Source organism: Macaca fascicularis, chromosome 13 (genome assembly GCF_037993035.2).
Source record: "Macaca fascicularis isolate 582-1 chromosome 13, T2T-MFA8v1.1".
Classification (NCBI taxonomy): domain Eukaryota; kingdom Metazoa; phylum Chordata; class Mammalia; order Primates; family Cercopithecidae; genus Macaca; species Macaca fascicularis.
The window spans coordinates 39,792,941-39,816,099 of record NC_088387.1 but is presented as its reverse complement, the minus strand read 5'-3'; the positions used below and the strand labels follow the sequence as shown (position 1 = coordinate 39,816,099).

General features: G+C 36.2%; 1 long non-coding RNA gene across 1 annotated transcript in view; it reads left to right on the top strand.

The window, feature by feature from the left end:
• LOC135966952 (uncharacterized) overlaps positions 1-22,891 on the top strand; it is a 406,380-nt gene extending 383,489 nt beyond the window's left edge. Inside the window, exons 3-4 of the long non-coding RNA XR_010580662.1 lie at positions 20,894-20,984; positions 22,356-22,891. This is a non-coding gene — a long non-coding RNA (uncharacterized lncRNA). The remainder of the gene's footprint in view (positions 1-20,893; positions 20,985-22,355) is intronic.
• The last annotated feature ends 268 nt before the right edge of the window (positions 22,892-23,159 follow it).

The window sequence follows — 23,159 nt, the reverse complement described above, 5'->3', positions numbered from 1 at the left end:
GTAACCCTCTAGCTGCCTGAGCTGGAGCTCAGCACTTGCTAAGCCTTTTCTCTGGCTCACCACTGTGATAAATCCATGTCTAGCCATTCTACCTGGAAACACTTTATGCATGCACCAAGGCCACAACAACTTTAGATTCCACTGTTTGCTTAATGATCTAGCTCTGGGAGTCTACAGGACTTTGTCTTCCTGAGTCTTCTTAGACCACAGAAAACTAAAGGTTGGACGTACAATAAAACAACTTCCAGTAGCTGTCTCCTCAAGGTCAGATGGTACAATATGAATATGAATGCGGATCTTCCCCGTGTTTTTTCCCCAGCTTAGTACAAAGTGAGAGACAAACACCTGTGTTTAGCGTCACCATGAAGATAGAAGGAACTAGGAAAACTTTATCAATCTTTGGGTGCTGATGGGACATCGCACATCGTAATCTTCTGAGGACTACCAAAAACAGAAAAAGCAATTCATACAAACACAGATATTAGAAGAGGCACCTTAAAATGTCTGGCCAGATAGATTGCTGATATCATTCTCCTACACAACTACAATCTGAAAAGACTAGGAGAGACGTATTTCTTATATAATGTGCAGAAACCAACATGGAAAAATCAAGAAAAAGAAAAACATGGAAATATATTCAAAATAAAATAAAAAATAAATATCTAAAAAAACAGTCTTAGTAGAATGAAGCTACCCAACAGGGAACTCAAAATAAAGCTCATAAAGATAAAAGAAAAACTTCAGCCAAATTAAGTTTAAAGGAGTTTGAGCAATGAATGATTCACAAATAGGGCAACCCCCAGAATCACAGCAGCTTCAGAGAGACTCCAGGGCAGCCCCGTGGTAGAAGATTTATAGACAAAAAAACCAGGAAATAATGTACAGAAATCAGCAGTGAAGTACAGAAACAGCTGGATTGATTATAGGTTGGCATTGCCTTACTGAACACAGTTTGAACACTTAGCAGTCTTTGAGTGGTTGAAGTATTGCTGCTGGGATTAGCCAAGACTCAGTTATTGTTATAGGCCCATACTCTAGGTTTTCAATTATGTCTGTTAAGCTAGGTTACAGTTTATCCACAGGGACTCAAATATAGAAGTACAAAGTCCTTCTCAGGCCATATTTAGTTTACTTTAACAAAGATGACTTCCGAAGACAGCAGAGCAATGCAAGGAATAAATCCCATTAATTTCAACAATAAGATAAAAAGTACAAAAAATACCAGTCAGGTATCATAGAACTGAAAAAAACTATAACAACTAGAAAATTCAGTAGAGGGTTTCAACAGCAGAGAAATCAAGAAGAAAAGTCAGTGAATTAGAAGACAGATACACGAAAATCTTCTAATCTGAATCAGCAGAAGAAAAAAAGGAATGGTGAGTGGAGATAGCTTTAGAGATATATGAGACATCATCAAGTGAAACAATATACACATATTTGTTTTCAGGAGGAGAAGAAGAGAAAGACAGAAACACATTCAAATAAATAATGGAAATGACCCAAACCAGGACATGTCAAAATTGAATTGTCAAAATTTAAAGATGAAGGGAGAGTTTTGAAAGCAGCAAGAGAAAACTGAATAACTATGTACAAAGGAAACTTCATTGTATTATCAGAAGATTTTTCATCTGTAATCTTACAGGCCAGAAGAGAGTGGAAAGATACATTCACAACCCAGAAAAAAAAAAAATTGGTAAAAAGATTCTCAGACAAATGAAGGTGAGAGAGTATATCACCAGTAGACCTACATTATAGGAAATGCTAAAGGGAATTATTTAAGTTGAAGAAAGAGGACACGAGTTTATAATATAAAAACATGAAAGTAAAAAAAAAAAAAACAACTGATAAAAATACATTGTCAAATCCAAAACACTCTAATACCGCAATGGTGGTAAGTAAAACCAACATTAAATATCTAGAATTAAGGTTAAAATGCAAAACTAATAAAAGCAGCTAAAATTACAACAATTTGTGAAAACATATAAAAAATTGTTAATTGTAACACCAAAAATATAAAACATGAGAGGAGGGGGAGTATGGAATCTGTGTGTACAATAACAAATTAAGTTGTTATTAGCATAAAGTAGCTTGTTCAGTATATGGTAATTATCTAACCCTTTAGGCAACTACAAAGCAAAAGCATATGATACACAAAAGATAAGAGAAAATCCAAAACGTTTTATTACAGAAAGCTATCAGACCACACAGTAAAAGAGAGAAGAAGAAAGAAACAAAGGATATGCATAATAACCCAGGAAACAGCTAACAAAATGACAGGAATAAGTCCTTACCTGTTAGTCATACAAATTGATTATATTACCCAATCAAAAGGCATTAAAAGAAAAAAAAGAGTGGGCACTAAAACAAAACAAAACAAAAAAGATGTAACTGGCTGGGTGCTGTGGCTCATGCCTGTAATCCCATCACTTTGGGTGGCCAAGGCAGGAGGATCACCTGAGGTCAGGAGTTTGAGACCAGCCTGGCCAACATGGAGAAACCCTGTCTCTACTAAAAAATACAAAATTATCCAGACTTGGTGGTGCATGCCTGTAATCCCAGCTACTTGGGAGGCTGAGGCAGGAGAATCGCTTGAACCCAGGAAGCGGAGGTTACAGTGAGCTGAGATTGTGCCATTGCACTCCAGCCTGGGCAAAAAGAGTGAAACTCCATCTCATCAAAATAAATAAATAAATAAATAAATAAATAAATAAATAAATAACTATAGGTTGCTGCCCACAAGAGATTCACTTTACCTTAATGGACACTTACAGACTGAAGGTGAAGGGATAGAACAAAATATTCATGCAAATAGATACCAAAGGAGGGCAGGAGGGGGATACCTCCTCCTGCCATACTTATAACAGGCAAAGTAAATGTTAGGTCAAAATCTATAAAAAACAAAGGAAAATAAGGTAATTACATAGTGATAGAGAAGTCAATTTATCAAGAGAATATAAAAATTGTAAATAGATATATACCCAACACTGGAGCACTTAAATATATGAAACGAATATTAAAGGATTTTAAGTGAGACTTAGACTGCGACACAATGATAGTAGGGGATTTAAGTAACCCACCTTCAACTCTAGACAGATCATTCAGACAGAAACTCAATATAGAAACATTGGACTGGTAAGGCACGGGGGCTCATGCCTGTAATCCCAGCACTTTGGGAGGCCAAGGTGGGCGGATTACGAGGTCAGGAGATCCAGACCACGGTGAAACCCCATCTCTACTAAAAAAATTAAAAAATAAAAAAAAAATAGTAAAAATTAGCCGGGCACAGTGGCGGGCGCCTGTATTCCCAGCTACTTGGGAGGCTGAGGCAGGAGAATGGCATGAACCCAGGAGGTAGAGTTTGCAGTGCGCTGAGATTGCGCCACCGCACTCCAGCCTTGGTGACAGAGCGAGACTCCGTCTCAAAAAACAACAACAACAACGACAACAGAAAAAAAGACATTGGACTTAACGCATACTTTAGTTGAAATGAACCTAGCAAACATAGGCAGAATATTTCATCCAACAGTTACAGAATATATTTTTTTCCTAGTTCAGAAGGAATATTCCCCAGGATAGATTATATGTTAGGGAAACAAAAGTTTTTACACATTTTTAAAAATTGAAGTTATATCAAGTATTTTTTTTTTTTTTTTTCTGACCACAATGGTATAAAACAAGAATTCAGTCACAGAAGGAATCATGGAAAATAAACAAATTCAACAATATGCTCCTGAACAATTATTGAGTCAAAGAAAAAATTGAGAGAAATGCTGAACATACTTTGAGACAAATGAAAATGGAAACACAACTTACCAAAGTATATGGGAGGCAGCAAAGCAGTTCTAGGAGGAAAATTCATAGCACTAAAAGCCTTTAATAAGAAAAAAATGAAATATCTAAAATAAGCAACCTAATATTATACCTCAAGAAACTGGAGAAAAGGAAAAAAAGCCAACTACAATAATCCCCGATATACAGATAGGATAGGTTCCAGGGCCCTCTATGTATACCAAAATCTGCATAATCCAATCCCGCAGTCAGACCTGCAGAACCCTTGGTTACACAATGTTGTCCTCTGTATACACAGGTTTTACATTCCGCAAATACTGTATTTTTCATCTGCATTTGGCTGAAATATTCTGTAAATTAGTGGTCCATGCAATTCAACCCCATGCTGTTTGAGGGTCAACTGTAAATCAAAAGTTAGCAGAAAAAATAAAGTTCAGAGTAGAAGTAACTAAAATAAGGACAACGAAAAAAACTGAAAAAGATCAACAAACTGAAAGATGGTTTTTTGAAAAGCTGAACAAAGTTGACGAACCCTTAGCAGACTAACCCTTAGCAGAAATACAAAGAATCATAAGAAATTACTAGGAACAATTGGGTCAACAAATTGAAAAACCTAGAAAAAATGGATAAATTCCTAGAAATATGTAACCTACCAAGATTAAATCATGAATACTTTGGAAATCTGAACAGGATAGTAACAAGCAAGAATATTGAATCAGAAATTAAGTGTCTCCCATCAAAGAAAACCCCAGGACAAGATGATTTTATGATTGATTTTTTATCCAATAACATTTAGTGATTTTTATCCTAAAATCACTCAGAAACAAAGTGAAATGCCACATATTCTCAATTTTAATTTTTTAAATTTTTTATTGAGACAGGGTTTCACTCTCACCCAGGCTTGAGTGCAGTAGCATGATCTTGATTCACTGCAGCCTCCACCTCCTGGGCTCAAGCAATCTTTCCACTTCAGCCTCCTGAGTAGCTGGGAGCAGAGGAGTGTGCTACCACACCTGATTATTATTATTATTATTATTATTATTATTATTATTATTGTATTTTTGATGGAGACAGAGTTTTGCCATGTTGTCTTGGCTGGTCTTGAACTCCTGAGCTCAACTTATCCACCTGCCTTGGCCTCCCAAAGTGGCAAGATTATAGGCATGAACAATTGCACCCAGCCTGCATATTCTCACTTTTAAGTAGGTGCTAAGCAATAGGTACACATGGACATATGGAATGAAATAATGAACACTGGAGAGTACAAAAGGTGGCAGGGTAAGAGGAAAGTAGCATTGAAAAATTACCTACTGGGTACAACGTTCAATATTCAGGTGATGGGTGCACCAAAATCTCAGAGTTCACCACTACACAATATATGCATGTAAGAAACTTGCATTTATAACCACTAAATATATTGAAAATTTAAAATAAACAAATAGGATATATCAAATCTACAGAATCAAAAACAAAACATATTATCATTTCAATTAATGCCAAAAAAGCATTTGATAAAGTTCAAAAACACTCCATAATAAAAACTGTCAATATATTGGTTACACAAAAAAATATATTCAAAACCTTGAAGGGCACTTATAACAAACCCATGGCTAATATCATACTAAATAGGGAAACTGTGAAAGCTTCCTCTAAGAGTTGGAACAAAACAAATATTTCCATTTTTAACACTTTTATTCAACATAGTACTGCAAGCACTGTTCAGAGCTATTAGGCAAGCAAAAAATAAAGAGCACCCAAATTGGAAAGGACAAAGTAGACTTTGCAGATAGCATAATCTCATATGTATAAAAACCTAAAGACACCACCAGAAACCTCAAAAGTAATAAGCAAATTTAGTATAATAGCAGGCTACAAAATTAGGTGTTTCCACATACCAACAACAAAATAGCTAAAGGGAAATAAAAAAGCAATTCCATTTACAATAGCTACAAAAAAAACCTAGGAATGAATTTAACAAAGGAAAGAACTCTACAATAAAAATTGTAAAACATTTGTTTAAAAAAAAAGAAAAAAAAAGGACACACACAAAAAAGAAAAGACATCCCATGTTCATGGATTGGAAAAAATTAATATTGTAAAAATGACCCTACTATAATACCCAAAATAAAGAACAGATATAATGCAATTCTATAAAATGACTAATGTCATTCTTCACAGAAATGAAAAAAATCCTAAAATCTGTATGGAACCACAAAAGACCCTGAATAGTCAAACCAATCTTAGCCAAAAAGAACAAAGCTGAAGACATCATACTACTAAATTACAAAACTATAATTAAAATAGCAATGGTACTGGCATAAAGACACATTGACTAACCAGAGTTCCCAGAAACATACTTACACATCTATGCTCAACTGATTTTTGACAAGCCAAGAAAACACAATCTCTTTAATAAATGATACTGGGAAAACTGGATGTCCACACCCAGAGAGTGAAAATGGACTCTTACCCTTTATATATGAATCAAGTAAAATGAATTAAATGTATAAATGTAAGATCTGAAACTGTAAAACTACTAGAAGAAAACATACCATACAGAACTCCATGACATTGGTTTGGGTAGTGACTTTTTATACATAACCCCAAAACCACAGACAACCAAAGCAAAAATAGACAAATGCGAGTGCATCAAACCAGAGAACTTTCTCACAGTAGAGGATATAACTGAGTGAAGAGATACTTAAAACCTACAGATAGGTAGAAAATAATTTTAGAAATCATACCTTGAATAATAGACTAATATTCAAAAGATAAAAGAAACTCAAATTACTCAATAAAAAGTAAATCACTATTTAAATTGAGTAAAGATATCAAATAGACCCTCAGAAGATGACATAAAATAACCAACAGATAAATGAAAAAAAAAAAAAAAAACAGTAAACATCTCTAGTCAGAGAAATGCAAATAAAACCACAATGAGATATTACTTCCCAACTGTTAGGTTGGCTATTGTCAAACACATGAAAAACAGCAAGTATTGGCAAGGATGTAAAGAAAAGGAAAACCCTATATACTGTTCATGGAAATTAATATAGTCATTTTGGAAAAGAATATGAAGGTTTCTCAAACTAAAAATTGATTTACTATATGATACATGATTTAATTTCCGCGTATGCAAAGAATTAAAATCTGTATGTCAAAAATATGTTTGTACTCCCATACTCTTTGAAGCATTATTCCTAGCAGCAAATATATGGAAACCACTGAAGTGTGCATCAATGGAGGAATGGATTAAAAATTGTGGTATTTAGACACAATGAAATACCATTCAGTCCTAAAAGTACAGGAGGAAATTCTGTCATTTTCAACAACATGGATGAAACTAGCATATATAACACTGAATAAAATAAGCTAGGCACAGAAAGACAAATACCACTTGATCTCACTTACATGTGCAAAATAAAAAAAAAAAAAAAAAAAAAAAAAAAAAAAACAATGAACTCATAGAAGAAAAGAGTAGAATAGTTGTTACTCAAGGCTGGAGAAATAGGAGGTCATGGTTAGAGGAAACACTAAGGCTACATAAGCTTGGTTAGAGTGGAAGAATTAGGTTCTGGTGATCTATTGCACAGCATGGTATATATAGTTAAAAATAATGTACAGTAGTGCCCATTTACGTGTAGTTTCACTTTCCTTGGTTTCTGTTATTCATGGTCAACCATGGTTAAAAAATATTAAACAAAAATTCAGACACAATCCATAAGTTTTGAATTACAGGATGTACTGAGCAGCATAATGAAATCTCATTCCACTCTCTTGCCGAGGACATGAATCATCATTTTATCCAGCACATCCATGCTAAATATGCTGCTCACCCATTAGTCACTTAGTAGCTGTCTGGATTATCAGACCACTCGTTGTGATATTATAGTTCAAGTAACACTTAGAGCTCCAAAGTTCAAGAGTAGTGATCATGGTATTTCAGATATGCCAAAGAAAAACCACAAAGTTTGTCCTTTAAGGAAAAAGGTTAAAGTTTACTATATGTATTTATAGAAAAAAAGGCATATGGTATATGTACAGTTTGGTATTATTGGTGGTTTCAGGCATCCACTGGGGGTCTTCTGAGTTATGCCCTGTGAATGAGGGGGGCCTACTATATAGTGTATTTTAAAACAACTAAAGGAATGAATTTTAAATGTTCTCATCACAAAACAGTATTTGAGACAAGGTATATGTTAATCCACAATCTGTACATTTATAGAACCATCTCATTGTACTTCATGAATATGTGCAACTTTTGTCAATTCAAAATAAAACTTGAAAAATTAAGAAAAATAATGTAAAAGGCTTTAAGATATTTCAATAAACGTATTATCATATAATGAGTTTACTTTGTAGTTCAAATTATAAAGTATACCTGTTCCTCAAGAACAAACCAAACTCATACCTGGAAGAAAAAAGAAAGATTGAAGTAGAACTAAATAATATTGCAACCAATAAGCAATACAAGGTGTCAATTAAATAAAAAGTTGACTCTAAAAAGAAAGAAAATTTACCTTTGATTGATTGCTTTTGGTGTCATGTCTTAAGAATTCATTACCAAGGCCTAGGTCACATACACTATTTTTTTTCTTCAACTTTTAAGTCCGGGGTACATGTGTAGGATGTGCAGGTTTGTTACCTAGGTAAACGTGTGTCATGGTGGTTTGCTGCACAGATCAAACCCATCACCTAGGTATTAACTCCAGGATCCATTAGCTATTCTTCCTGATGCTCTCCCTCCCAGCCCCCACGCTCTGACATGCCCCACTGTGTGTTGATCCCCACAATGTGTCCATGTGTTCTCATCATTCAGCTCTCACTTGTAAGTAGAAATATGTGGTGTTTTGTTTTCTGTTCCTGTGTTAGTTTGCTGAGGATAATGGCTTCCAACTCCATCCATGTCTCTGCATAGGACATGATCTCATTCTTTTTATGGCTGCACAGTACTCCATGGTGTATAGGTCCCACATTTTCTTTATCTAGTCTATAACTGAAGGGCATTCAGGTTGATTTGATATCTTTGCTATTGTGAATAGCACTGCAATGAATATACGTGTGGATGTGTTTTTACAATAGAATGATTTATATTTCTTTGGGTATATACCCACAAATGGGATGGCTGGGTCAAATGGTATTTGTGCCTCTAGATCTTTGAGGAATTTTCACAATGTCTTCCACAATGCTTGAACTAATTTACACTCCCACCAACAGTGTAAAAACATTTATCTGCAAAGTTGCCAGCATCCGTTGTTTCCAGACTTTTTAATAATTGTCATTATGACTGGCCTGAGATAGCATATCTGAATGTGATTTTGATTTGCATTTTTCTAATGATCAGTGATGTTGAGCTTTTTTTCATATGTTTGTTAGCCACATGAAAGTCTTCTTTTGAGAAGTGTCCATTCATGTCCTTTGTTGTCTTTTTAATGTGGTTTGCTTTTTTCTGGTAAACTTAAGTTTCTTGTAGACTCAGATATTAGACCTTTGTCAGATGAAAAGATTGCACAATGTTTCTCCCATTGTGTAGGTTGTCTGATTATAGTTTCTTTTGCTGTACAGAAGCTCTTTGGCTTAATTAGATCCCTTTTGTCAATTTTGGCTTTTGTTGCAATTGTTTTTGGCATTTTCATCATAAAATCTTTGCCCGTGCCTATGTCTTGAATGGTATTGCCTAGATTTTCTTCTAGGGTTTTTACAGTTTTAGGTTCTGCATTTAAGTTCTTAATCCACCTTGAGTTAATTTTTGTATGAGATGTAAGGAAGGAATCCAGTTTCAATCATTTGCATGTGGCTAGCCAGTTCTCCCAGCACCTTTTATTGAATAGGGAATCCTTTCCCCATTGTTTGTCAGGTTTGTTGAAGATCAGATGGATGTAGGTGTTCAGTCTTATTTTTGAGTTCTCTATTCTGTTGCTTTAGTCTATGTTTTTGTACCAGTATCAGGCTGTTTTGGTTACTATAGCCTTGTAGTATAGTTTGAAGTCAGGTAGCATGATGTCTCTAGCTTTATTCTTTTTGTTTAGGATTGTCTTGGCTATACAGGCTCTCTTATGGTTCCACATGAATTTTAAAATAGTTTATTCTGATTCTGTGAAGAGTGTCAAAGGTAGTTTAATGGCAATACTATTGAATGTATAAATTGCTTTGGGCAGTATGGCCATTTTCAAGATATCATTTCTTCCTATCCATGAACATGAAATGTTTTTCCATTTGTTTGTGCTCTGATTTCCTTGAGCAGTGGTTTGTAGTTCTTTTTGAAGAGTTCCTTCACATCCCTTGTTAGCTGTATTCCTAGCATTTTATTCTTTTTGTAGCAAATGTGAATTGGAGTTCATTCATGATTTGGATCTCTGCTTACTTGTTTTTGGTGTATATAAATGCTAGAAAATTTTGTACATTGATTTTGTATCCTGAGACTTGGCTGAAGTTGCTTATCAGCTTAAGAAGCCTTTGAGCTGAGACAATGAGGTTTTCTAGATATAGAGTCATGTCATCTGCAAACAAACATAATTTGACTTATTCTCTTCCTATGTTAATACCTTTTATTTCTTTCTCTTGCCTGATTGTCCTGGCCATAACTTCCAATACTGTGTTGAACAGGAGTGGTGAGAGAGGGCATCTTTATCTTGTGCTGGTTTTCAAGGGGAATACTTTTGGCTTTTGCCCATTTAGTATGATGTTGGTTGTGGGTTTATCATATATGGCTCTTATTATTTTGAAGTACATTCCTCCAATATCTAGTTTATTGAGAGCTTTAACATGAAGAGATGTTGAATTTCATTGAAGGCCTTTTCTGCATCTATTGAGATAATCATGTGGTTTTTGTCTTTAGTTCTCTGTTTATGTGATGAATTACATTGATTGATCTGTATATGTTAAACCTTCTTGCATTTTGGGGATACAGCCAACTTCATTGTGGTGGATAAGCTTTTTAATGTGCTGTTGGATTCAGGTTGCCAGTATTTTATTGAAGATTTTTGCATTGATGTTCATCAGGGATAATGGCCTGAAGTTTTCATCTTTGGTGTTGTAAATCTGCCAGGTTTTGATGTCAGGATAATGCTGGTCTCATAAAATGAGTTATGGAGGAGTCCCTGCTTTTAAATTTTTGGAATAGTTTCAGTAGAAATAGTGCCAGCTCTTCTTTGCACCTCTGGTAGAGGTACAAAGAAGAATAATAGCCCATCAACTAAAAAAAGTCCATCTAGTCCTGGGCTTTTTTAAATTGGTAGGCTATTTATTGCTTCCTTTAAAATAAATTTTAAAAAAGTCAGGTGCTATGGCTCACGCTTGTAATCCCAGCACTTTGGGAGGCCAGGGCGGGTAGATCACGAGGCAGGAACTCCAGACCAGCCTGTCCAACAAGGTGAAACCCCATCTCTACTAAAAATGCAAAAGTTAGCTGTGTGTGGTGGCGGGCACCTGTAATCCCAGCTACTCAGGAGGCTGAGGCAGGAGAATCACTTGAACCCAGGAGGTGGAGGTTGCAGCGAGCCAGGATCACGCCACTGCACTCCAACCTGGGTGACAGAGCAAGACTGCATCTCAAAATAAATAAATTAATTAAAATAACCTTTATTCTGCAAAAAGCACTGCTAAGAAAATGAAGAAAGACACAGACTTGAGAAAGTACTTGCATATCAAATATTGAAGAACTTGTGTCCAGAATGTATAAATAATTCTCAGAACACAATATGAAAAGGTAAACAGAAAATTCAAATAAGCACATTCAGAAATGATAATGATGACATTACAACTGATACCACAATAACACAAAAGATCAGATATTTCTATGTGCTTCTCTATAGACAAAAACTAGAAAACCTAGAGGAAATGGATAAATTCCTGGAAACATACAACCTCCCAAGATAAAACCAGGAAGAAAGAGAAGTCAGGAACAAACCAATAATTAGTCATAAAATTTAATCAGCAATAAAAAAACTTGCCCCTCCATGCCCAGAAAAACAGCCCAGATTTAAGGCAGATTCATAGCTGCATTTCAACCGTGTACAAAGACAAACTGATACCAATCCTACTGAAGCTGTTCAAAAATAATGAGGAGAGATTCATCCTGAACTCATTCTATGAAGCTGATATTACTCTAATCAGGCAAGAAAGCAAAAACAAAAAGCAAACTATAGGTTAATATCCTTAACAGAATACAGGAAACAAAATCCAAAAGCACATCAAAAAGAATGTGCCACAAATGGGTTTTATTCCATGGATGCAAGGATGTTTCAACATATACAAATCAATAAATGTGATGCACAATATAAATAGAATTTTTTTAAAAACACAGATCATTTCAATAGATGCAGAAAAAGCATTTGATGAAATTCAGCATCCCTTTATAAAAGCTGTTAACAAATTACTCAGAGGGAACATACCTCAAAGTAGTGAAACCCATATATAACATACTCACAGCCAACATCATACTGAATGAGAAAAAGTTGAAAGCATTTCCCTTAAGAACTGGAACAAGACAAGGATGCTCACTTTCACTACTCCTATTCAACATAGTACTAGAAGTCCTGGCTAGGGCAAGAGGATTGAATTAGGATTTAAAATTTGGCTTTATAGGAAATTATATACATAACCACCTATATAAGGTACATTTACGTGAGAATGTGGATCAAGTCACGACACTGAAATACAGATGGTCAATACAGATGAGAAAAGGCTCAAACTTGCAAGGCAAATAAATGTATATTACCCACCCAATTAATTATATATTTGTAAGTACAATACTTATAGATGACTGTGAAAGGAAACACACAATTTCATCTTTTTCCTGAACAATGCAAGGTAATAGTCGTTTCCTATAAGACAATTTGACTTTACTATTGGTAAAGTGATTATTTCTTTTGATTCTAAGAATTTATCCTCCAGAAAAAATATATGTTTATACAAATATTTACATAAAACAACTGGAAATGACACTGACATCCAGTGAAAAAGAATACTGATTAGTTGGCTGTATTTTTATTTTATTTTTATTATACTACTTTAAGTTCTAGGGTACATGTGCATAACGTGCAGGTTTGTTACATATGTATACTTGTGCCATGTTGCTGTGCTGCACCCATCAACTCGTCAGCACCCATCAACTCGTCATTTACATCAGGTATAACTCCCAATGTAATCCTTCCCCCCTCCCCCCTCCCCATAATAGGCCCTGGTGTGTGATGTTCCCCTTCCTGAGTCCAAGTGATCTCATTGTTCAGTTCCCATCTATGAGTGAGAACATGCGGTGTTTGGTTTTCTGTTCTTTCAATAGTTTGCTGAGAATGATGGTTTCCAGATGCATCCATGTCCCTACAAAGGACACAAACTCATCCTTTTTTATGACTGCATAGTATTCCATGGTGTATATATGCCACATTTTCTTAATACAGTCTGTCACTGATGGACATTTGGGTTGATTCCAAATCTTTGTTATTGTGAATAGTGCCGCAATGAACATACGTGTTCATGTGTCTTTATATCAGCATGATTTATAATCCTTTGGGTATATACCCAGTAATGGGATGGCTGGGTCATATGGTACTTCTAGTTCTAGATCCTTGAGGAATCGCCATACTGTTTTCCATAATGGTTGAACTAGTTTACAATTCCACCAACAGTGTAAAAGTGTTCCTATTTCTCCACATCCCCTCCAGCACCTGTTGTTTCCTGACTTTTTAATGATTGCCATTCTAACTGGTGTGAGATGGTATCTCATTGTGGTTTTGATTTGCATTTCTCTGATGGCCAGTGATGACGAGCACTTTTTCATGTGTCTGTTGGCTGTATGAATGTCTTCTTTTGAGAAATGTCTGTTCATATCCTTTGCCCACTTTCTGATGGGGTTTTTTGTTTTTTTCTTGTAAATTTGTTTGAGTTCTTTGTATGTTCTGGATATTAGCCCTTGGTCTGATGAGTAGATTGCAAACATTTTCTCCCATTCTGTAGGTTGCCTGTTCACTCTGATGGTAGTTTCTTTTGCTGTGCAGAAGCTCTTTAATTTAATGAGATCCCATTTGTCAATTTTGGTTTTTGTTGCCATTGCTTTTGGTATTTTAGACATGAAGTCCTTGCCCATGCATATGTCCTGAAAGGTATTACCTAGGTTTTCTTCTAGGGTTTTTATGCTATTAGGTCTAACATTTAAGTCTCTAATCCATCTTGAATTAATTTTCGTATAAGGAATAAGGAGAGGATCCAGTTTCAGCTTTCTACTTATGGCTAGCCAATTTTCCCAGCACCATTTATTAAATAGGGAATCCTTTCCCCATTTCTTGTTTTTCTCAGGTTTGTCAAAGATCAGATGGCTGTAGATGTGTGGTATTATTTCTGAGGACTCTGTTCTGTTGCATTGGTGTATATCTCTGTTTTGGTACGAGTATCATGCTGTTTTGGTTACTGTAGGCTTGTAGTATAGTTTGAAGTCAGGTAGTGTGATGCCTCCAGCTTTGTTCTTTTGACTTAGGATTGTCTTGGAGATGCGGGCTCTTTTTTGGTTCCATATGAACTGTAAAGCAGTTTTTTCCAATTCTGTGAAGAAACTCATTGGTAGCTTGATGGGGATGGCATTGAATCTATAAATTACCTTGGGCAGAATGGTAATATTCACAATACTGATTCTTCCTATCCATGAGCATGGTATGTTCTTCCATTTGTTTGTGTCCTCTTTTATTTCACTGAGCAGTGGTTTGTAGTTCTCCTTGAAGAGGTCCTTTACATCCCTTGTAAGTTGGATTCCTAGGTATTTTGTTCTTTTTGAAGCAATTGTGAATGGAAGTTCATTTATGATTTGGCTCTCTGTCTGTTACTGGTGTATAAGAATGCTTGTGATTTTTGCACATTAATTTTGTGTCCTGAGACTTTGCTGAAGTTTCTTATCAGCTTAAGAAGATTTTGGTCTGAGACAATGGGGTTTTCTCAATATACAATCATGTCATCTGCAAAGAGGGACAATTTGACTTCTTCTTTTCCTAACTGAATACCCTTGATTTCTTTCACTTGCCTGATTTCCCTAGCTGGAACTTCCAACACTATGTTGAATAGGAGTGGTGAGAGAGGGCATCCCTGTCTTGTGCCAGTTTTCAAAGGGAATGCTTCCAGTTTTTGCCCATTCAGTATGATATTGGCTGTGGGTTTGTCATAAATAGCTATTATTTTGAGATACGTTCCATCAATACCTAGTTTATTGACAGCTTTTAGCATGAAGGGCTGTTGAATTTTTTCAAAGGCCTTTTCTGCATCTATTGAGATAATCATGTGGTTTTTATCTTTGGTTCTGTTTATATGCTGGATTACGTTTATTGATTTGCATATCTTGAACCAGCCTTGCATCCCAAGGGTGAAGCCCACTTGATCATGGTGGATAAGCTTTTTGATGTGCTGCTGGATTTGGTTTGCCAGTATTTTATTGAGGATTTTTGCATCGATGTTCATCAGGGATATTGGTCTAAAATTCTCTTTTTTTGTTGTGTCTCTGCCAGGCTTTGGTATCAGGATGATGTTGGCCTCATAAAATGAGTTAGGGAGGATTCCCTCTTTTTCTATTGATTGGAATAGTTTCAGAAGGAATGGTACCAGCTCCTCCTTGTACCTCTGGTAGAATTCAGCTGCGAATCCATCTGGTCCTGGACTTGTTTTGGTTGGTAGGCTATTAATTATTGCCTCAATTTCAGAGCCTGCTATTGGTCTATTCAGGGATTCAACTTCTTCCTGATTTAGTCTTGGGAGAGTGTAAGTGTCCCAGAAATTATCCGTTTCTTCTAGATTTTCTAGTTTATTTGCGTAGAGGGGTTTATAGTATTCTCTGATGGTAGTTTGTATTTCTGTGGGGTAGGTGGTGATATCCCCTTTATCATTTTTTATTGTGTCTATTTGATTCTTCTCTTTTTTCTTATTAGTCTTGCTAGCAGTCTATCAATTTTGTTGATCTTTTCAAAAAAACAACTCCTGGATTCATTGATTTTTTGGAGGGTTTTTGTGTCTCTATTTCCTTCAGTTCTGCTCTGATCTTAGTTATTTTTGGCCTTCTGCTAGCTTTTGAATGTGTTTGCTCTTGCTTCTCTAGTTCTTTTAATTGTGATGTTAGAGTGTCAATTTTTGATCTTTCCTGCTTTCTCTTGTGGGCATTTAGTGCTATAAATTTCCCTCTACACACTGCTTTAAACGTGTCCCAGAGATTCTGGTATGTTGTATCTTTGTTCTCATTGGTTTCAAAGAACATCTTGATTTCTGCCTTCATTTCGTTATGTATCCAGTAGTCATTCAGGAACAGGTTGTTCAGTTTCCATGTACTTGAGCAGTTTTGATTGAGTTCCTTAGTCCTGAGTTCTAGTTTGATTGCACTGTGGTCTGAGAGACAATTTGTTATAATTTCTGTTCTTGTACATTTGCTGAGGAGGGCTTTACTTCCAATTATGTGGTCAATTTTGGAGTAAGTATGATGTGGTACTGAGAAGATTGTATATTCTGTTGATTTGGGGTGGAGGGTTCTGTAGATGTCTATTAGGTCCGCTTGGTGCAGAGTTGACTGCAATTCCTGGATATCCTTGTTAACTTTCTGTCTCATTGATCTGTCTAATGTTGACAGTGGGGTGTTAAAGTCTCCCATTATTATTATATGGGAGTCTAAGTCTCTTTGTAAGTCTCTAAGGACTTGCTTTATGAATCTGGGTGCTCCTGTATTGTGTGCATATATATTTAGGATAGTTAGCTCTTTCTGTTGAATTGGTCCCTTTACCATTATGCAATGGCCTTGTCTCTTTTGATCTTTGATGGTTTAAAGTCTGTTTTATCAGAGACTAGGATTGCAACCCCTGCTTTTTTTTGTTTTCCATTTGCTTGGTAGATCTTCCTCCATCCCTTTATTTTGTACCAATGTGTGTCTCTGCATGTGAGATGGGTCTTGACTCTTTATCCAATTTGCCAGTCTGTGTCTTTTAATTGGACCATTTAGTCCATTTACATTTAATATTGTTAATATTGTTATGTGTGAACTTGATCCTGTCATTATGATAATAAATGGTTATTTTGCTCGTTAGTTGGTGCAGTTTCTTCCTAGCATTGAAAGTCTTTACATTTTGGCATGTTTTTGCAATGGCTGGTACCAGTTGTTCCTTTCCATGTTTAGTGCTTCCTTTAGGGTCTCTTGTAAGGCAGGCCTGATGGTGACAAAATCTCTAAGCATTTGCTTATCTGTAAAGGATTTTATTTCTCCTTCACTTATGAAACTTAGTTTGGCTGGATATGAAATTCTGGGTTGAAAATTCTTTTCTTTAAGAATGTTGAATATTCTTGAGCAGGCAGTCTGTCTGTTCTCAGATCTGAACCTCCATGTTGGGAGATCCACTGCTCTCTTCAAAGCTGTCAGACAGGGTCGTTTGCATCTGCAGAGGTTTCTGCTGCTTTTGTTTGTTTGTTTAGTTGTACCCTGTCCCCAGAGGTGGAGTCTACAGAGACAGGCAGACTTCCTTGAGCTGCTGTGGGCTCCACTCAGTTTGAGCTCCCTAGCGGCTTTGTTTACCTACTTAAGCCTCAGCAATGGTGGGTGCCCCTCCCCCAGCCTCCTGCTGCCTTGCGTTTAGATCGCAGACTGCTGTGCTAGCAATGAGGGAGGCTCCGCGGGCATGGGACTCTCCCGTCCAGGTGTGGATATAATCTCCTGGTGTGCCATTTGCTAAGACCCTTGGTAAAGCACAGTATTGGGGTGGGAGTTACCCAATTTTCCAGGTGTTGTGTGTCTCAGTTCCCCTGGCTAGGAAAAGGGATTCCCTTCCCCCTTGCACTTCCCAGGTGAGGCAATGCCTTGCCCTGCTTCAGCTTTTGCTGTTCAGGCTACAGCAGCTGACCAGCACTGATTGTCTGGCACTCCCTAGTGAGATGAACCTGGTACCTTAGTTGAAAATGCAGAAATCACTCGTCTTGGGCCCAGCGCGGTGGCTCATGCCTGTAATTCCAGCACTTTGGGAAGCCGAGGCAGGCAGATCACAAAGTCAGGAGATCGAGACCATGGTGAAACCCCGTCTCTACTAAAAATACAAAAAATTAGTCAGGCGCGATGGCAGGCACCTGTAGTCCCAGCTACTCAGGAGGCTGAGGCAGGAGAATGGCGTGAACTCGGGAGGTGGAGCTTGCAGTGAGCTGAGATCACGCCACTGCACTTCCAGCCTGGGCGACAGAGTGAGACTCTGTCTCAAAAAAAAAAAAAAAAAGAAATCACCCGTCTTCTGTGTTGCTCACGCTGGGAGCTGGGGAGGAGCTGTTCCTATTCTGCCATCCTGCTCCAGCCCCCTCTGGCTGTATTTTAACAAAGCACGAAATCTCAAAATGATACCACTAAATAATTTTACATGTCACTGGAAAATAGGCATTACACATTCTTAACTAGAAGAATGGCAGTTACAAAATACATATGTAAAATGATCTTATTTTATTACACATCTCTATGTGTATATATGCTTTTTATTAAATATATTTGATAAGAATATACTGTATTTTCAGTAAGAAAAAAGGTTTTATAAAAATTACAAAATGCCCAGCTCAATATATATTTCTAGAAAAAGTCTGTTTATTACTGAGCTTCCTACTATTATAATACTCTAGTTATTTGTTTCCACATACTTCTTGCTCAATTTAAAAGTGTGTTTTTACTTGCCTATCTCCTTCTTGTTCATCTATAATAATTCATATGTTAAATACAGTCTTCCCTCAATATGCCTGGAGGATTGGTTCCAGGAAGCTGAACCCCATTTCCAAATCTACAAACATTCAATTTCCTTTTATAGGTTTGTATCGTGTTTGCATATGAACCATGTATATCCTCCTGTATATTTGAAATGATTTTTAGATTACTGTGTTTATAATATCTAATATCATGTAAATGCTATGTAAATAGTTGTTATACTCTATTATATATTATTTGTATTATTTTTAATTATATTGGATTTATGTTTGTTTCCCCATGGACACTTTAAATCTGCAGTTAAATTTGTGAATGCAGAACCCATGGATACAGAACCTGTAGTTACGGAAGGTTGACTGTATGAGACACCCAGGAGAGGATGGATTAGCTAAAGCCATTCTCCTTTTTCCTTCCTTTTCATTTTCACATTTCTATGTTAGGTAACTAGGTGCCACTAAGAAAAGAAAAAAAATCCAAAAATAATATAAATTTTATCAGTAAAGATGATTTTAATTTTGGAAATGTTGAATAGAACTGTTTATGTCATTCCAGGGTTGTGATGTCTATTAAATAAAGTTTAGCCTAAAGCTGCCCTCTTACATATTTTAAGTTTGGCCAACAGTTCTCTCCATACATAATGAACTCTAACAACTGGATATATAAACAGACTATAACCTACCCTTGTGCTAATCACAGAGTGGTCAAAACACAGGCAGCCAACTGTTCAAACCATGTTCAAAAAGGCAGCCACTGAACTGTAACCAGTCTGGCTGGTTTTGTACCCCATTTCCATTTTCTCTACGTCATACATCACACTAATTTTTCTGTCCATAAATGTTATCTGACCACGTAGCAGCCCTCAAGTTGCTCTGCATCTATCCTGGTTGTAGAGGCTGTCTGATTTATGAATCATTCTTTACTCAATTAAACTCTATTAAGTTAAATTTGCCTTAAGTTTTTAACATGTCTTTCTGACATACTTAGGCATATGTGGAAATCATGTTTTAAATTAGACATTGTTGAAATTGACCCGAGCTCTGTGATCCTGAAAAACAGAAGGTCAAAAAATCTTTTCACTTTTTATGTTTTTGGAAATGGCTTACTGACAAGAACCACCCTTACTAAGTGACTTGGATGAGACTCAAATATGCTTCCTTATTTACCTATGACAAGATCAGACAAGTTGTTCCAAATTCCCATCCTTTGCCAGATAAAGAATTAGTAAATTCTTTGTCCCCACTGATCAATCTAAACAAAATGGTAACCAACCTCTGCTTAAGATTCTGTTTCCTCCAAGTCCTTTATCTTTTAGTAACCTTAGTCTATGACAACATACATCCCATCTTCAACAATCACTCACAATAGGCTGGCCTCAAGAAAGCACTCCCTTATCTGCTGAGTCATGACACTGTTCATCTCACTTCCACACTTGGTTCTTTTGATCTTTGTTTACTCTTTCTCATTAAAAAAACAAAAACAAAACCCTTCTAACTTTTGATAAACTCGTATTTTCTGGTTTTAATGTTCTCCCTACTGCAATAGCCCTCATTTTTCTATGACAATAGTCCCTTCCCCCAACCATTTTCAATAATCCTTTCGAATAAAGTATCTTACTCAGTTCATAATTATTGTGTATTTGACAAAGCAATTAATATATAATTGGTATGAGAAAACAAAAAGAAGAGAATTTTACCAAGTATGTAAACCGGAATATCATCAATATTTACAAGGTAGAATAGGGATAAAAAATCCAGGAAATGGTTTGGAAAACAAAACAGAACACAGACACCTGAAGAATACAATGGAAATTGGAGAAATTTATCGAAAAACTTAAAAGAGAGATGTGCAGCCCTCATCAAATCCAAGATTTTATTCTCTTGTCAGCTAGAAGGGAAAATAAAGAGAGTCTAGGAGGAATCAAAGTATTTAGCACCTAGTAACTGCCAAGATTTCCACTAATTACTCTAGCATTTAACCCTCAACAAGAACACTCACCAGTGTAGGTGAGTATGATGTGGGCTTTCAAGGGCAACAGACCTAGATTTAAATTTAGATATTTCTTAGACACTGATTGATTCAATATAAAAATAGTAACAATAATAAACTACTAAAACTATTAACATATTGAACAGTTATATTGTAGGAATGAAACTAAAAAAAAAAAAAACACTTATACTATCACATCTACTTCCATAGATATTATATAAGGCAGCTATTTTCAATACCTGCTTTTATCTATGAAGAAATTGTGGTACAAGGAGGTTTAAAAAGATGTTCAGTCTAATATGATGAATCTGGGATTTGAACTCAGGCACATCTTCCTGGATCACTCAATCCCCTAACTTCTACATTTGGTTGCCGACTTTCGCAAGTTAATTAAACTCCTTAAATTATCTTCTATTTTATTTTCTTTTATAGAAACCAGCAAAGAGTACATAGGGCAAATATTTTTTAAAAAGAATTAAATGGGACAATAAAACAATTTGATTAGCATAATGTCCAGCTCAAGGTAAGGCCTCAATCAATGTGAGCTCTTACTCTTTTGTAAGTGAGAATACCAAGTCTCAGAAAGAAAAATTCCATCAAGGTCATTCAGGTAGCAATTAAAATAATTAGGATTCAAAGCCATGTCTCTGTAACCCAAAGTCTGCTATTTTCCATCACAGCTTGCTGTCTCAAATGAGTGAGATAAATCTAATCTTGATTAATAAATGAAACATTGCATTTACTTTTATCATTATACTGCTTTGAGAAAGCATTTTTAACTAGTTCTCTTGTGATAAGGGCAGTGAGACCAACAGGACCTTATGTCTTAGAGATTGCTTCTCCATCTGGCATGATTGAGTAAGGACAGAAGGCTTTGGAGGAAAATGAATTCATTCTCAGCTGTCACCTTTCTTTCTTACCTGTGTTTTACAACATCTGCTGCTGCTGTTTTCTTCACACCCATGGATCTTGGTCATTTTTTTTTTTCCAGTTTAAAATTACATACTGCCCTAAGGGTGTCCTCCTCGCTCATTGCTAAATAATGCCATTCATGATGTCGCACCATGTTCTGCTTCTGTCCCCGGGGAGTGGACAAAAACTGAGCGTATGTAGAACATTGTGAAACAGAGATGTCAGAAGCTCTCCAAAGCTGCCTCTAGTGAAGGTCTGATTCCTGGGCCTTGTGTAAAACGAGATTTGGTCCAGGATAACAAGAATAGGAGCCAGTGAGGCTCTGAACAGATTACATGCCCATCCTTTGTGGAAGAATGAGGAATACAGCAAACTGAGCTGCAAAGGCCTTTCTCAATTGACAAGGTGCCACCTCAGGCAAGATGTAGAAATTGGATAAAAATAATAATAATGTATTTATGGGCTGGTGGTACAAAATTAGCAGCATTCAATGGAATTTTTAAAGAGAATCATACTTGCCCTATTTTTTGAGTCCATTAGAACACAGAACCTATAAAAACATTTAATTTGCCATGTGTCTGATTTGTGTCAGAGACAGAAAGTAAAACATGGCATTCATCTTGGATTTACTTATTTAATGTCTGTATTTCTCACTAGACTACAAGCTGCATGGTACAGAGAATATTTTCAAGTTGTCTTTATTGCCATTCTATTGCCAGATAGTAGCAAAATGTCTAGCATTGTGCTTGGAGCATACTAGGTGCTCAACAAATGTTTATAGAATTAATAAATTGATGAATAAATTCATGAGCATGAGAAAGGAAGACTAGAATTAAAAAGAAAAGATATAGCTTAAGTCAGTGGACTATCAAAAAAAGACAGGTAAAGAGATTAAACAGCATGTAAAAACTTTTACATTAAAAGTAAAAACTAATGGTTTACCCAGTTTCCCACGTTTAATACGTGTTTGCTTCCTTTACAGGATCTTGGAGATGGCAAAGCAGCCCAAGTGAGTGGAAAGGCAGAAGAAGGGGTATCCTTGTTTTACCAATTACTTACATGTAGGAGATAGTGCATTAAATGAAATATTTTCTGCTAACATCTACCCCTCACACCCAAGAGGAAGGCATGTCGCTTCAACCTTTGCAGTATTCAATTAAAGTTCTATTCACACAGTGTTGCAGTTGTTTGCTTATCTTTCTCTCTTATTAGACTTAAAACTTCTGGAAACTAGAAGGCTGTATTACTTATTTGCCTCAGAGCCCTGGAGGCCTATCAAATGGCACACCTTCAATCCATGAATGAAAGAATTAAATAAATGTGAAGAAAAAAATGCAAGTTGCTTATTTTTATTAAATTTATTTTTCCCAAAATAGTTACTGAGAAAATGACTCTGGGAAGACCGCAGAGTGGAAAGCTCCAGAAATGTGTTTCCCCACCTAGACAGCAACTGTACTGGCAGAATCTGTTTGATGTCACTGTTTTGAAGTTCTGAATTGAATAAATATGAAGAAAATATGAAGTGCACGTCTTACTACTTCCAAGGGATGGCTTGCATAGTAAATTGTTTATTTTGGTGAGTTTCAGTTTTTGATTGGGTAGTGTCTACTCATCCCCAATCCTAGCCATGGTAGGAAGCTGTGTGGCTCTTCCTGAAGCAGCTTGCACATGGTTTGTGGGAGCCAGGGTGAACAATAAGGATCCTAACCTCCAAACATCAGGTATCTGTGCTCTGATTACTAATTGCTTCTTCTGATTGAAAAGATACAGGCACAAGTGAGGAGCC